Source organism: Lissotriton vulgaris, chromosome 5 (assembly GCF_964263255.1).
Source record: "Lissotriton vulgaris chromosome 5, aLisVul1.2, whole genome shotgun sequence".
Classification (NCBI taxonomy): domain Eukaryota; kingdom Metazoa; phylum Chordata; class Amphibia; order Caudata; family Salamandridae; genus Lissotriton; species Lissotriton vulgaris.
In genome coordinates, this window is record NC_141693.1 from 1,715,140,319 (window position 1) to 1,715,155,937 (window position 15,619).

Sequence of the window (15,619 nt, forward strand, 5' to 3'; positions counted from 1 at the left end):
CAGGGCTTAGTACAGAGCACATAAAGTTTATCTCTGGCAGCACCCCAGGCCTCGTGGCCCACTCTCTGTTTCTTACTGTTTGCCTGCTTGAAACACCACTACATGGTTCTGGAGAGTAGAGAATAATTATGGGAGTACAAGGAAAACCACTGACATGTTTTTCCACGTTGAAAAGAGAGCCTTTTTTCACCTGAGTTTGTGATATGAAACATCCCAAAGAAGCCCCCAGCTGTTGTGAGAACCAATGGAGCAGAAGAAGTACTACAAGCTGGGGTTCACAGAAAGAACCACCTCTCCACTGTCGCGTAATTGGCAGATGGTGCCATGTTTTGCAGAATCATCTCAGGCTGTCTCACCAATAATCCCAGGGGTTATGTGGGTATTGTAAAGACTGGTGGGCCTGCAGCAAAATGAATAACTAACATCACACCAATTTCAGACGTTTAGTCCCAGGACATCTCTGTATCCCCAAAGCTGTAGTAGCCTTACAATGTGCCAGGAACGAAAACCTCTGCCTATCATGCACAGGAGGAAGGGAGAACAGGAATCCTCCCGGTGACCCGTTCCACAACTCCTCTGCTCAGCCTCCAGTGGTCTGGTAGTTGCAACGATTGTATGACGAAACAATGCAGGGAACTACTTTGGATGCCTCTACAGCGCATTTTTTACCCTGTGTTTTTCTAAAGCGCATATGCTTTTACAACTCTTTTTTTATATATATAAAAACAATGTATTTGTGGGAAGATAGCCCCCCACACCTCCAACTTACCTTAAATGCATGCATTGTAAAGGCATATACGTGGAAAAACAAATGCATAGTAAAGGCAGAACGTGGTAAAAACCTTGTTGTAGAGGCTGTTTCCCAGCTGCAACAGCCATGCCCTGCATTGCATCTTGTCAGTACTTTGTGGGGTAGCTCTTCCTCCTACCAGCATGAGTATGAGATACAGCGGAGGTCCTAGCTGGGGGAATCCTGGCACACATTCCTCCTGGACCCCTAGCAAATCACTAGACAAGGAGAGGAGGCTGTTGGCAAAACAGTTTCAAGAGTCTCTGCAGGTACCTCTTGCAGGAACATTCATACCCAGATCAGTATTGAGACAAGCAAGAATGTACTGATGTCCGGCAAGTGGTTGTAGTGTAATCTTTTCTGCATGATAATAAATAAGCGATATAATAGTGCCACTCATCTTTTTCCTGGAAGGACAGTGAATTTGGCAATCTTCCAGAGAAATGTATGTCATACAGAACCACGCTGAGCAGGGGCTAGTACTTTTGTCAAGATTTCTGGGGCTAATTTGAAGCTGCGGGGAAGCAGTAAGGCAACACGTTAACCTGGAAATTATATTTATGGATGGAGAATCTCAAGAATCAGTGGTGCTCTTTCCTCATTGGAATGTGGACCCAGGCATCCTCCAGAACAAGAAATATCAGAATAAACTTTCGAAGGGCATCTGTCTTTAGATAGTCTGCTCCAGAAGTAAATATTGAGGAATGTCAAGATAATAGTCATTCGTACCCTCCTGGAGAGTTCTACATCAGAAACACATGAAGTATTGAAACTAATATTGCTCATTGACAGTGTAGGAAATGGGGGTTACCCAAATCTTCAAGGGGGTAGCATGACATCAAGCGGGCAGGCCAAACTCCAAGGACATGTGAAGCATTCACGCAGTATCCACAGACGACACACCAGGCACACTACAAAAGAGACGCAACTCCACCTTTGGTTGGAAAAGAAGAAGTTTAGTGATATCTCCAACCTGTAAGGTAAAAGGAAAAATACACTGGTAATCACAACAAGGCGCCAACTGGCACCCAAGCCAAGTATTTCAGTGGGGGATTATTTACATGGGACAAAAAGGGTTGAGTCCATAGTCCATAGTGTCTAGCTGAAATATAAAAAGGTTAGCACTTGGCACATATCATCAATGACATCCATGTAAGGGACAAATTCATTTGGCGTGTTCGCCCATTAAACATGCAATCAAACATTAGGGGTAAGAACCCAAAATAGCTGGCATTGGCGACTCCTGCAAAAAGAATAGGAATCACCCGGCATTAACATTAGGCAGGAACACCTGTAATAAAACACTAGGTTTCTTCCCCCCTCCACCTAGGGAACTACGCGTCAGGCAGGGCCTACTCAGGCCTTCATCCTTGGGGGGTTGGCTGAAATTGTAAGTTGCATATTAGCGTAATTACACCTCATGCGTGACAACGCCAACCCAACCCCTGTAAGGGAAAAACATCCTATAATACCAGACAGGAACATGAATCCTCAGCCCCCCCTGCAACCTGCAACACAAACATTAAGCAGTGTATTGGTATCAACAACATATGAACCAGGCCTGTACCACATTTTCCGTGGGCACCATCCGGCCCCTACATCATGAGTAAATCCAGGGCTCTAATGGACTCCCTAGGGCACCCCACACTGGCATAAAGCTTGGCCCTAACTCGGGAGGTCAGGCAGGCAGCAGTCACATAAACACTAGGCCCGAATCCCATTGAACCTGGGGGCACCTATGCATTTAACATGGACCTGACTCTAGGCCTATGAACCTCAACCTAGGGCAAACCCCCCCTTGGGGTATAGACATATAGATTAGATGTCAGGCCTAAACATTTCAGGGAACATCAAGCAACAGGTTACAATGCGCATTTCATTAGGCATATCACCTGGCTATGCGTAACAACAATTCCCTGGGGGCCCCTGCAACATTCTACATTTCCCCCGTGGCCTCTATGATTATCCGGGGTCTCTGTAGGCAGTTCAGCGGGGCCTAACCGGCATCCTGGGATTCAGTGGCAGCAGTCGCTAGCAGCTTTTACCCGCTTTCTGGGCACTTGGGCCCCACTCAGTCAACAGAGGGGAGGGGGGTGGGCGGACACCGACCCTGTGTCCCGTTGCCCTCTCCACCCTCCATACTGTATTCTGTCGCCCACACTCACAGGCTGTCCAGGGCCTTCTTGGTGGTAGGGGCAGGCACCGGCAATGTGCCTCGAGGCCCCTGCTGCACAGCGCTCACTCGTGGGGCTTCCCTGACCAACTGGGGGCCCCTTGCAGGCAGCTGTCGCTCTTCGCGCGGGGCTCCTCTCTTCACGAGAGCCCGAGACCTCCAGGCAGCTGTCACCTCTCCCGGGGGTTCTCCGCGGCCTCCTCACTCGGGTTCCCACAGATCGGGAGGCGGGGCTGGCACCGGCCGTGTACCCCGGCCCCGCCTACCTTTACCAACCCCTCGCGTGGGGCACAGATCGGCGGGGTGGCCTCCCGCTCCGGTCGTCCTTCACAGGGCTCCCTCCTGACCACGGGGGCCCTGCACCGAAGCTTCACCCGGGTCCTCCCTCCCTCACGGGGAACCGGGGCTTTTCTCCGTCTCCTCCTGTCTTCTCGGCCGCCCGGGCAGTCGACCAATCCCTGCGCGGCGTTGGCGGGGGCGGGCCGATGACGCGGCCGGGCGCCCCCGTCACGTGACGCGAGTGCCGCGGCCTCAGGGCCTAGCGCGGCCCTTTCCTTATTACGGCGGCCCTCTCCTTGTACCGGGGGTCGCCACAACGACACCCCCAGCAGTGGGGGGGGAACCCCACGATAGCGCCGGGCCGCGGCAGTGATTTTCGGCGCTGCTTCACAGCGCGAGGCCAGGACAAGGGGCAGGCTCCCTCTCCTGTCACAAAGTCCCCTCACAATCTCCTCAGCGCCCGGGCTGCGACGGTGATCTCCGGCTGTGATAAGGGGTAGGCTCCCTTTTATTATTTATAAAACAGGTAGCCAGCGCGCCACAACGAGGGTAGGCTCCTCAGCACTATGGCGCTATTCACAGCGCACTACTTGTAAGGCAGTTCAGGGGCCGGTCGACTGAGGCAGGTCAGCAAGACACAGTTCCTCGGGGGCACAATCCTCCCAGTCCAGCAACAGTCTTTGGACCCACAGCGCTTAGGGGGCAAAATCACAGTTTATGCCAGTCAGCCGTCCACAGTCCCTCGGGGGCACAATCCTCCCCGGGTAGCTCCTCACGACCCAGCACTTCCACAGGGCCACAGCTTCACCAGAGGGGGTAGACAGTCCCACTCCTCACCTCCTGGGCGCTTCTCCCATGCAGCGCTGGCGTGGTACCTGGTCCAAAACGGCGTCAGTGACCTGGGTAGGGGCCTTCCTTTGTCAGGGGCCCAGGGGACAGCAGAGGGGGGGAGTTTGGGGGTACAGGGCCCAGCTCACAGGCCCATGTGGCGGTAGCACCTCACAGCAGGTCCCCCTCCCTTCCTTGTCCCAGCGCTGACTGACTCTCTGGTGACACTTCCCCCTATTTATACCCTCCTCCCAGGCAGTGCCAGGACCTTCCAGAATGTTGGCACATCTTGCCTAAACTGGTTCTAGGGGAGGGGGTGAGCACCCTGGGTGCCAGGCTTTCCCTCCAAAAACTAGGGGTAGCTGGGTAATATTATCTAGACCGCTGACCTGTGGCAGTCCAGTGGCAAAACCCATGGCCATGGCATCCATTTTAAAATCGCAGTACATTTTAGTCAGGTACATTTTCAAAATGGGGGATATTTTCTGTACACCATTTAACAACATGTAATTTTACATTTTCAACAAAGTGTCTCACACCACTCATGGCCTATACAGGTTTAATCCCATGGGGGAGACATCCTAGGTAAGGGGGTCAAAAGCGAAAAATTCTGGGGGAAAAAGGCCAAGTCCAACAGACAGGTATAAGGAAATTACCTGTTTCAGATGCTTCTTGGGTGCCAGAAGATGCCGCCATCATTTAAAGTTAGCTGGTGGTGCCTGGTAACATTTTAAAGTGGTGGGCGTGAAGATTTAGGATGAATTGCGAAGCATGCAAGCCCGATAAATAAGGAGGGCTCATGGGATTGGGTCCTCCAGGATACTATCAGACTGAAGACTAAGAAGTGTAACAAATGAAAAAACAAGACAGCAGGTCTTTTCCATCTCTACACACAGTATCTGGAACAACATCCTCATATCCATTAACATCACCCCAACAATGCTGCAATGCAGGAAAGATTTGATGACACACTTCTTTAAAGAACAGTACACCACAATGCAATAGAAGAAAATCACGAATCAGCTACCACTCCTAGCACTCATTGACTGCATGTTTGCCTTCACCTTGTACAGAACTCCTCTGCCTTTTTTGGCCACATTTCTGCTTTGCAATTAGAGCACATACACAACTTACAGCTCTGCATGCAACTCCTTCATGCCAGTAAATAAATCACTATGCGATATTAGAAGGATTGTAACTTATGAACTGGAACGAAATGATCTCAGTGTCAAAAGCAGTAGTCCACTTAACTTCCTACATAAAATACAAATCTGTGTTCTGCATGATACACGATGTGCTATGCACCAGACACATTAGGCCTCTGTGTTACCTTATGAGCCAAACCTGTTGCTGGACAGAACACAGACCTCTCCCAGTACTACATTAAGACAAGAGTTTTCTTATCGCTCTTATAATTCCCTCATACTTTCTTGTCACACAAAGATCTCTCCAGCATGTGTGTTAACCCTCATAGCTAATAACGTCTTCACTCTTTACCTTCCAATTCGTATTACAAATGTGTATAGTCTTGCGTGGTATGTTTAAGGACAGTAAGCTGAAATTCAGAGATGTTCTCTCTTTAGTTTCGTCATGGGTATGAGGCGCTATACATATGCTGCATACCAAACAATACAATACAATGTATTTGGCATGAGTTGGCAGTCTATACATAGCAAGCAAACCTTGTAGTCATCTGACTTACTGATCCTCCCACACACTTGAACCTTAAAACATTGGGGCAGATTTACAAGCCCTGTATGCAACTTTTGCGCCGCAGTTGCGTCACTTCTGTGACGCAGCAGCGGCATAAAGCCAGCGCCATGCTGCGGGGTATTTACAATGTGATGCATCTAGGGAGATGCGTCATGTTGTAAAGCCCTGTGCCACATGAAACCTGGGTCAGGTTTCATGTGGGCATTCTGGCGCGAGGGGGCGTTCCGGTGTAGGAACGCCTCGGAAAAGTAGCTGAGTGAAATCTACAAGATTTCACTCAGTCACTTTTCCGACCCTGCTGCGTCAAAACCTTGCGCCTGCTTGAAGCAGGCATAAGGCTTGACGCACCATGTTAGACATAGGCAGGGTTACAGCAGCATATTCGACACACATCTGCATTTCCTTGCGCCATGATGCGCCGCATTGTAAATGCTGTACAGACGTGGTGGCGCAAGGATTGAGATGCGTGTCGCAAGTTTCCAGGCGCATCCCTGCTGATTTGTAGGGATGCGCCAGAAAAAGTAAATCTGCCCCATTGACTTTACAGCCATCGTGGCTGCTCATCCATCTCTACCTTGCCACATCTCATGCACAGCTATGCAGCACCTCCCACATGAAAACAAAACTGACAAAGTGCCAAAGGAACCTTGGTATGTGTGAGTTGTATGTGAAGGAGTATTGGTAGTGGTTGCATAGCTGGCGCACTTCAGTCACTTCACTGGCTCCCAGCAGACCGCAGGGTTAGGTTCACAATCCCATGCGCTATTTACATGGCGCATGGGCCTCTGGCTATGAATAACCTCAAAGGTTCGCCTCCACTTCAAGCTTGACCAGAACTTTAGATCCACCACAACATCGTCCCCCTGTGAGACCGAGAGCCAGAGAAACATTTTATGGGTTGAGATTGACAGGTTGCCTGTGTCAGTCTTTTTCTCCGAATCCTATGCAGTCTGTACTAAAATCATACTATCAACGGCGAGAATGCTGATGTTAGCCACTAATGCACAATAAATAAATTTTGAGAGGTCTGAAATACCCAACTGACAAGTAACAAAAAAGAAGAACTCTCAGTCCACAACAAAGGATACTCTTTATCCGTCTTGTATTTTATATAGCTATGAACATAAGCTCCATTCCACATGAACAGTCTTTTTCTGAAAAAGTGAGTTTAAAAAAAAAAAATAGTTTTGCGATTTATAAATCATCAAACGTTGCAGTTAATACTGTTACTACTAAGGCTAGTCTTCCAATGCATAAAACTCAATTTTCAGCACTTACTTTTCCAGAAGACAATTGTGTCTGGTATCCAGGAAACAGCCTTTACAACAAGGTTTTTACCATTTTTTTTTTAAAATTTTTTTTATTGCAGAATTAGAAACCAGTTCACAAAATAGATCAACCAGTACACTTATGGCGTCACAATGCATAGACAAAGTAATAATAAATTCGTACACAGCCAATTAGCCCACAACCCGGAGGCCGGGCGGCACATCGGTTCATATGCCCAGCAAAAGCGCCACAGTTGTTACCCCAGAGGGGTATCTGGTTAATGACATCATTTAGTATCTGCATTTTACCCCCCTAAACTCCCACCCCTCCCATTACACCAGCCAGCATGCTCCAGCGTCCTATGTAAGCGATATCGGATTTGTAACCCCTGGTCCTGCTCCTATCTACTAGCGGACGCCTATGGTGTCGGTCCGGGGTACATCTATTGTCGCCCACGGCAACCTATATGACCCCTCTCGGGGATCCCTTGCTATGTACCTAGCCCTAGGCTCAGCCTCAGACTCTCCCAGAACATAGAAAAACAACTTTCAGAGGAGGGTCTAAAGGGAATACATTTAAAGACCATTCAAGTTTAAACCCCTATTTAGACTATAAGAAACACTAAACAACTTGAAGGTCTGGAGTGAAGCTGAGTCTGCTAGGTCCTCAAAAGAAACAAAATAGACTGAACATGCATTGGGCCAGCCCGCGGATGATCAGAGGACACTGTGGAATAGACTTAGATTAAAGTCCTATCAGCCCACCCTCATGGCGGAGCATCGTCATTTAGGACATCAGGAACCAAACCGGTGTCTCCATGCCCAGATGTATTGGCTAGATACCACACGATTTAGTGTTCAAAGTTGATGAAAGTGTCCTCGCCATTAGCGGTGCTGGTATAATGCAGTGCAGTGTGAATATAGTGAGTGAAGTTAAAATGACGGTCAAGGCAAAAAAAAATTTTTTATTCGTATTCACCTGGACGTCACATTAAAAAGGGTGAAAGAACAGTGTGAAAAAATCACTGTAATCTTTGCTTAAAGGTGAAAAGGGGCCAACATGTTTCTGCCGCAAGGTGAAGGTACACCGGCATTCTTCAGGGCCAATGATGTATGCTACTGCAAAGATACACTCTAGATTTGAGTGACATAAAGAGTGAAATATGACACTACAACAAGTTTAGGCGAATGTGGTCACTAGACCACCCTACCGTATCCTTACGAGTTCTGTGATAAGTGAAGGATACCGTCCCTGCAGAGAGAGAAAAAACAGAGAAACACACCAAACATAGTTGTGAAACAAGTGATAACTAAATTCCAGGGAACAAGCAGTCCTGGACACAACATATTGTCAACAAATGAGTATTATCAGAACTCAGCTCAGGCCAGTCATCTTTGTGACGGCCAGTATCATATAAAATGATTGCCCTTAGGGCCAGACATAACAGTTCTGTTTATTAAGTTTAGAAAGACAAATGGACTTACCCAACTATTTGTGGGAATCCAGCCTCACCTCACCCGGCAACGGCTCGGAGGATGAGGCCCCGCTCTGTGCACAAGAAATCATATATAGGACATAGTCAGAGCCCTGATAGATGCCCTAAGCCTATTGGCATGTTATTGAATTGTGCATAAAACTTGATTGTAAATTGCCCACCATGATCATTGCTGCATGGAAGAAAGGTAGGTAAAGCGTGCAATGTGACTATTGTAGAACCATATTGTGTATGTATGTTCATGAACATTATAGAGTGCTAGTAAAACAGGATGGAAAATTGTCAGACCAGTCCTGCCTGTTTTCGCACAGTACTGCTATGTTAACATGAAATTGGCTCTCTTAAATGTACATCTTCATGGCGTCATAGATCTATTAAGCGCCTGAGTGGGATAAGTGATATGATCACTACACAAGAGTAAACACTCCAGAACTTGTTAAAAGTTGTCTCTAGGTAGTAAGTAATGGAGAATGAGTTGGGGTAAATCATTAAGTAAGGAGACCTTCCCTAAGCGTGAGAATGTAGAGGGCAATCTCCTAAACCCAACCAAGGAGGCCAGCGTGTACCGACTAACCCGACTTACGAAAACTGCCACCATAAATCTTGAGTACTCACCTCTCCGTCGGTACCTCTCGGCGTGGTCCTAAGCCGAAGGGGAGGCAACGACGGGAGGCGAGAGGCGTGTTGATATAGCCCCATTGATTGGTGGACACCTGATTAACTCGGCTCACCTGGGAAAGTTAAAGAGTATTCCGCATGCGCGCCGATCTAACACTAGACTTAGATCATGTCTAGTAACGGAGCATGCGCAGTCGGGTGAGCTCAAAAGTGGACGTGCATCTCAGAGTGATTGTTTATAATCGCAAGCCGGTTGGGAGAACACGCATGCGCGTGTGATATAGTGTTGTTTACTCAACACGGGGCATGCGCTGTGTAAGTAACTCCGTGCGGAAAACGACAGTTTGTCTATAGGGCAAATCGTGTTCACGTGCCCTCAGCTAGTTATTGCTATCCACTTAAGGAGATTGTTGACAGACATCATTTTATTGCCGTTATATGGTTGCAAAATGCAACGTGCCTGACAGTTTACAGCAGAACCCCAGGGCTAAGAGAGAATATGTGCAAATGTGCACATCTAGCCTAATGTTTACAAAGCAAACGCTATAAAGGCACTTCTGTCTGTGAGGGCTGTTTTATATCCCACACGACGTCTATGATCATGCCATCAAATGATAATCCGCAGCCAGTGGTAGCAGTCTGGCATATAGATAATTTCATTGGAGCACCAAATCGCTTAGTCTAACACATATAGACATGTGGCAAATCATAATTGTAACCATCAATAGGAAGTTAACCATTATGTGCTGTATTCGATCCCAGAGTGGGACACTTCTTCCCTTTGGATGGTAATGTGACTAGGAATATGCCTGTATTACCCACTCACTGGCCAGATTGTATAGGTGGAGATAGTATGAATAATTAAACGTACAGAAGTGAGAGTAGTACCAGAAGGCAAGTGTGATGGTCATATAGAAATCCAGGGAATGTTATCGTTTAACCCTGTCACATCAGTTTTTAATTTGAAGATCCAACGTTGTTCTTTAGCAAAAAGAAAACGTGAGACATCCGTGATGTGTGCAGGGATGAATGGCTGGTCAAGGACCACCCACCTGAGGTCATCTGCCTTATGTTTCAGGGCCAGAAAATGGTTAGTTAGACAGGTAGACTGTTTGTTACAACGTATCGTACTCTTATGTTCACTAATACGTGTCTTGATTTTTCTGGTGGTGTGACCTATATATGCCAGATTGCACGGGCACGTAATCATGTAGATCAATTTCTCGGAATTACAATTGGTGTGATTGTTCAATTTCCACGGTCTGGATGTTCCGATGTCAATTGAGAGAGTCTTCCGGGTCTGGGGACATACGGTACAACCGCCACAGGGATAGTGACCTCGAACAGGAGACGTATTCCAGATAGTATCCAAAGTGACAGAGGTTGCTCTTCTCTCAGTCCTGGGTCTGGTGTGCACCAGATTATCTCTGATGCTGGGTCCTTTTTTGTAGGCAAAAAGCGGCCTAGGTATTCCTCCAGATGCTGTATTGAGAATCTTCCAGTGTTTCAACACTGTTTTCTTAACAACATTTGACAGAGTACTGAACGTGTGTACCATTGTCATTTAGTCGGTGGCAGCAAACCAACCACCGACCAAATGACAATGGCCGCTTTTTGCCTACAAAAAAGGACCCAGCATCAGAGATAATCTGGTGCACACCAGACCCAGGACTGAGAGAAGAGCAACCTTTGTCACTTTGGATACTATCTGGAATACGTCTCCTGTTCGAGGTCACTATCCCTGCGGCGGTTGTACCGTATGTCCCCAGACCCGGAAGACTCTCTCAATTGACATCGGAACATCCAGACCGTGGAAATTGAACAATCACACCAATTGTAATTCCGAGAAATTGATCTACATGATTACGTGCCCGTGCAATCTGGCATATATAGGTCACACCACCAGAAAAATCAAGACACGTATTAGTGAACATAAGAGTACGATACGTTGTAACAAACAGTCTACCTGTCTAACTAACCATTTTCTGGCCCTGAAACATAAGGCAGATGACCTCAGGTGGGTGGTCCTTGACCAGCCATTCATCCCTGCACACATCACGGATGTCTCACGTTTTCTTTTTGCTAAAGAACAACGTTGGATCTTCAAATTAAAAACTGATGTGACAGGGTTAAACGATAGCATTCCCTGGGTTCCTATATGACCATCACACTTGCCTTCTGGTACTACTCTCACTTCTGTACGTTTAATTATTCATACTATCTCCACCTATACAATCTGGCCAGTGAGTGGGTAATACAGGCATATTCCTAGTCACATTACCATCCAAAGGGAAGAAGTGTCCCACTCTGGGATCGAATACAGGACATAATGGTTAACTTCCTATTGATGGTTACAATTATGATTTGCCACACGTCTATATGTGTTAGACTAAGCGATTTGGTGTTCCAATGAAATTATCTATATGCCAGACTGCTACCACTGGCTGCGGATTACCATTTGATGGCATGATCATAGACGTCGTGTGGGATATAAAACAGCCCTCACGGACAGAAGTGCCTTTATAGCGTTTGCTTTGTAAACATTAGGCTAGATGTGCACATTTGCACATACTCTCTCTTAGCCCTGGGGTTCTGCTGTAAACTGTCAGGCACGTTGCATTTTGCAACCATATAACGGCAATAAAATGATTTCTGTCAACAATCTCCTTAAGTGGATAGCAATAACTAGCTGAGGGCACGTGAACACGATTTGCCCTATAGACAAACTGTCGTTTTCCGCACGGAGTTACTTACACAGCGCATGCCCCGTGTTGAGTAAACAACACTATATCACACGCGCATGCGTGTTCTCCCAACCGGCTTGCGATTATAAACAATCACTCTGAGATGCACGTCCACTTTTGAGCTCACCCGACTGCGCATGCTCCGTTACTAGACATGATCTAAGTCTAGTGTTAGATCGGCGCGCATGCGGAATACGCTTTAACTTTCCCAGGTGAGCCGAGTTAATCAGGTGTCTACCAATCAATGAGGCTATATCAACACGCCTCTCGCCTCCCGTCGTTGCCTCCCCTTCGGCTTAGGACCACGCCGAGAGGTACCGACGGAGAGGTGAGTACTCAAGATTTATGGCGGCAGTTTTCGTAAGTCGGGTTAGTCGGTACACGCTGGCCTCCTTGGTTGGGTTTAGGAGATTGCCCTCTACATTCTCACGCTTAGGGAAGGTCTCCTTACTTAATGATTTACCCCAACTCATTCTCCATTACTTACTACCTAGAGACAACTTTTAACAAGTTCTGGAGTGTTTACTCTTGTGTAGTGATCATATCACTTATCCCACTCAGGCGCTTAATAGATCTATGACGCCATGAAGATGTACATTTAAGAGAGCCAATTTCATGTTAACATAGCAGTACTGTGCGAAAACAGGCAGGACTGGTCTGACAATTTTCCATCCTGTTTTACTAGCACTCTATAATGTTCATGAACATACATACACAATATGGTTCTACAATAGTCACATTGCACGCTTTACCTACCTTTCTCCATGCAGCAATGATCATGGTGGGCACTTTACAATCAAGTTTTATGCACAATTCAATAACATGCCAATAGGCTTAGGGCATCTATCAGGGCTCTGACTATGTCCTATATATGATTTCTTGTGCACAGAGCGGGGCCTCATCCTCCGAGCCGTTGCCGGGTGAGGTGAGGCTGGATTCCCACAAATAGTTGGGTAAGTCCATTTGTCTTTCTAAACTTAATAAACAGAACTGTTATGTCTGGCCCTAAGGGCAATCATTTTATATGATACTGGCCGTCACAAAGATGACTGGCCTGAGCTGAGTTCTGATAATACTCATTTGTTGACAATATGTTGTGTCCAGGACTGCTTGTTCCCTGGAATTTAGTTATCACTTGTTTCACAACTATGTTTGGTGTGTTTCTCTGTTTTTTCTCTCTCTGCAGGGACGGTATCCTTCACTTATCACAGAACTCGCAAGGATACGGTAGGGTGGTCTAGTGACCACATTCGCCTAAACTTGTTGTAGTGTCATATTTCACTCTTTATGTCACTCAAATCTAGAGTGTATCTTTGCAGTAGCATACATCATTGGCCCTGAAGAATGCCGGTGTACCTTCACCTTGCGGCAGAAACATGTTGGCCCCTTTTCACCTTTAAGCAAAGATTACAGTGATTTTTTCACACTGTTCTTTCACCCTTTTTAATGTGACGTCCAGGTGAATACGAATAAAAAAATTTTTTTTTGCCTTGACCGTCATTTTAACTTCACTCACTATATTCACACTGCACTGCATTATACCAGCACCGCTAATGGCGAGGACACTTTCATCAACTTTGAACCCTAAATCGTGTGGTATCTAGCCAATACATCTGGGCATGGAGACACCGGTTTGGTTCCTGATGTCTAAATGACGATGCTCCGCCATGAGGGTGGGCTGATAGGACTTTAATCTAACTCTATTCCACAGTGTCCTCTGATCATCCGCGGGCTGGCCCAATGCATGTTCAGTCTATTTTGTTTCTTTTGAGGACCTAGCAGACTCAGCTTCACTCCAGACCTTCAAGTTGTTTAGTGTTTCTCCCAGAACATAACCTTGGTGCCTAACAACCCTCCCCAAACAATCCCTACCTCCCTCCTCCCCCCTCAACCGCTGCTGATGTGGGCATAGTCCTGCTATAATAATAATGGAGCACGCTACAAATCGGGTGGTGCCTTTGTTCTTTCAAGCCTCATGGAGCCCTAAGTGTTCAATTTGTTTATTCTTTGTCTTCCACCGTGTAGTCACGCAACGCTTGAACTATCATCTCCCACGCTCTCGCCATCTCCAAGCTTTTATCATTGTCAGTCCTAGCAGCTTGTCTCATTCGGAGCACACCCTCACATCCAGACCATTTCGGCAGCTCATTCATCCATCTCCTTACCGACGGACCCTCCTTGGACTTCCAGTGCCAGGTAATTTCACTTTGGGCCAGCACGAGCCCTAGATCAATGAATTTATTCGTTATTTTTGTGTTCTTCGTGTGAGGAAACCAAAGCAATAAGCACGCCGCCATGTCAAAGTCCACTTCCCTGTCAGTAACCACGTTCAGGAGTTCCCCCACTTCCGGCCAATACGTCCCCAATTTCGGACAGCCCCACAGCAGGTGGTCCAGGTCAACCTCAGGCGCCAGGCACCTCGGGCACACTGCGTCACGTACCCAAAAGTACCGTTTAATCCTTTCCGGGGTCAGGTATGCCCTGTGCAGGACATAAAAGTGTACCTGTTGGAAACGTGCATTCCTTGTCCCCTTCCATGTTCGTTTCAGAATATGGCCCCACACCGTGTCTGGGATGGGCTTACCTATACTGTCTTCCCATTTCGCCTTCAGCGCCAGAAGCGGTTCCAGTCCCTCATTTAACATCCTATTATGAAGGCAGGTCACCGCTTTAAACGTACCCGCGGCCATCACCACATACTGGCAGGCCATGGTCGTTTCCGGCTCTATTAGCCCTCCCTTCCAGTGCTTTTGTATCACCGCTACCACCGCCGCATCAGAAGAAAGTTCCCGTCCGGTAGGCCAAACTGTTCCTGCAACGTCTGAAAGGGGACTAACATTCCATCTATGTATAAGTCCCACACCATCTGTAAGCCTAATTCCTCCCATTCTGACAACGGGGACCAGTCCCCCCCATGCGGCAGAGCGGTCAGCATTCCCAATGGTATCTCTGGGGCATACGGCCTTGCTCTCTTTGCTCTCTTCAGGCTTCTTTGCCAACACAGCCTGATTGTCTTTTCCTCCATTGTAAGGTCCCTCATTTCTAGTTTCTGTTGCATAACTATGTAGGCCAGGACGTGGCGTTGAATACCAGTCCCTGGTTCATGATCCGGCCCTCTGAACTCCCTGGCAACGTGTTGTGTGAGTATTTGAAGCTGTGCTGCTAAATAGTATAGTTCAAAGTCGGGGACTGCCATCCCCCCCTCGAGCTTGGGTCTGACCAAAGTATTCAATGCTACCCTGCGTCGCCCGTGACCCCAAATGAAGTCCATCACCAACATCCTCAGTTCTTTAAAGACCCGCTGGGGAATCCAGATCGGCAGGGTGCGAAAGTAATACAGCAGCCTCAGAAGCGCCACCATTTTCAGTAGCGCCACTCGGCCCAACACCGATAAAGGGAGGGAGGCCCAGAAGGATATGCAGCCTCTCAATGCACGCACACAACGCCCTATGTTACCCTCCAACAGACTTGCGGCCTCATGGTAGATGCGGACACCCAGATAAGTGAAGCAAGATGGCTCCCAGACCACACCCAGCTCGCGAGGGGGACACGGCGTGTCCGCCCACAGCGGAAAAATACAAGTCTTAGTCCAGTTCACCTTAAGGCCCGACAAGCGGCCAAACCTGGATAACATGTCCACTGCTCCCTTCAGGGCCTGTTCTGCATCCGCTAGGTATAACAACAAATCGTCTGCATATAAGGATATGTAA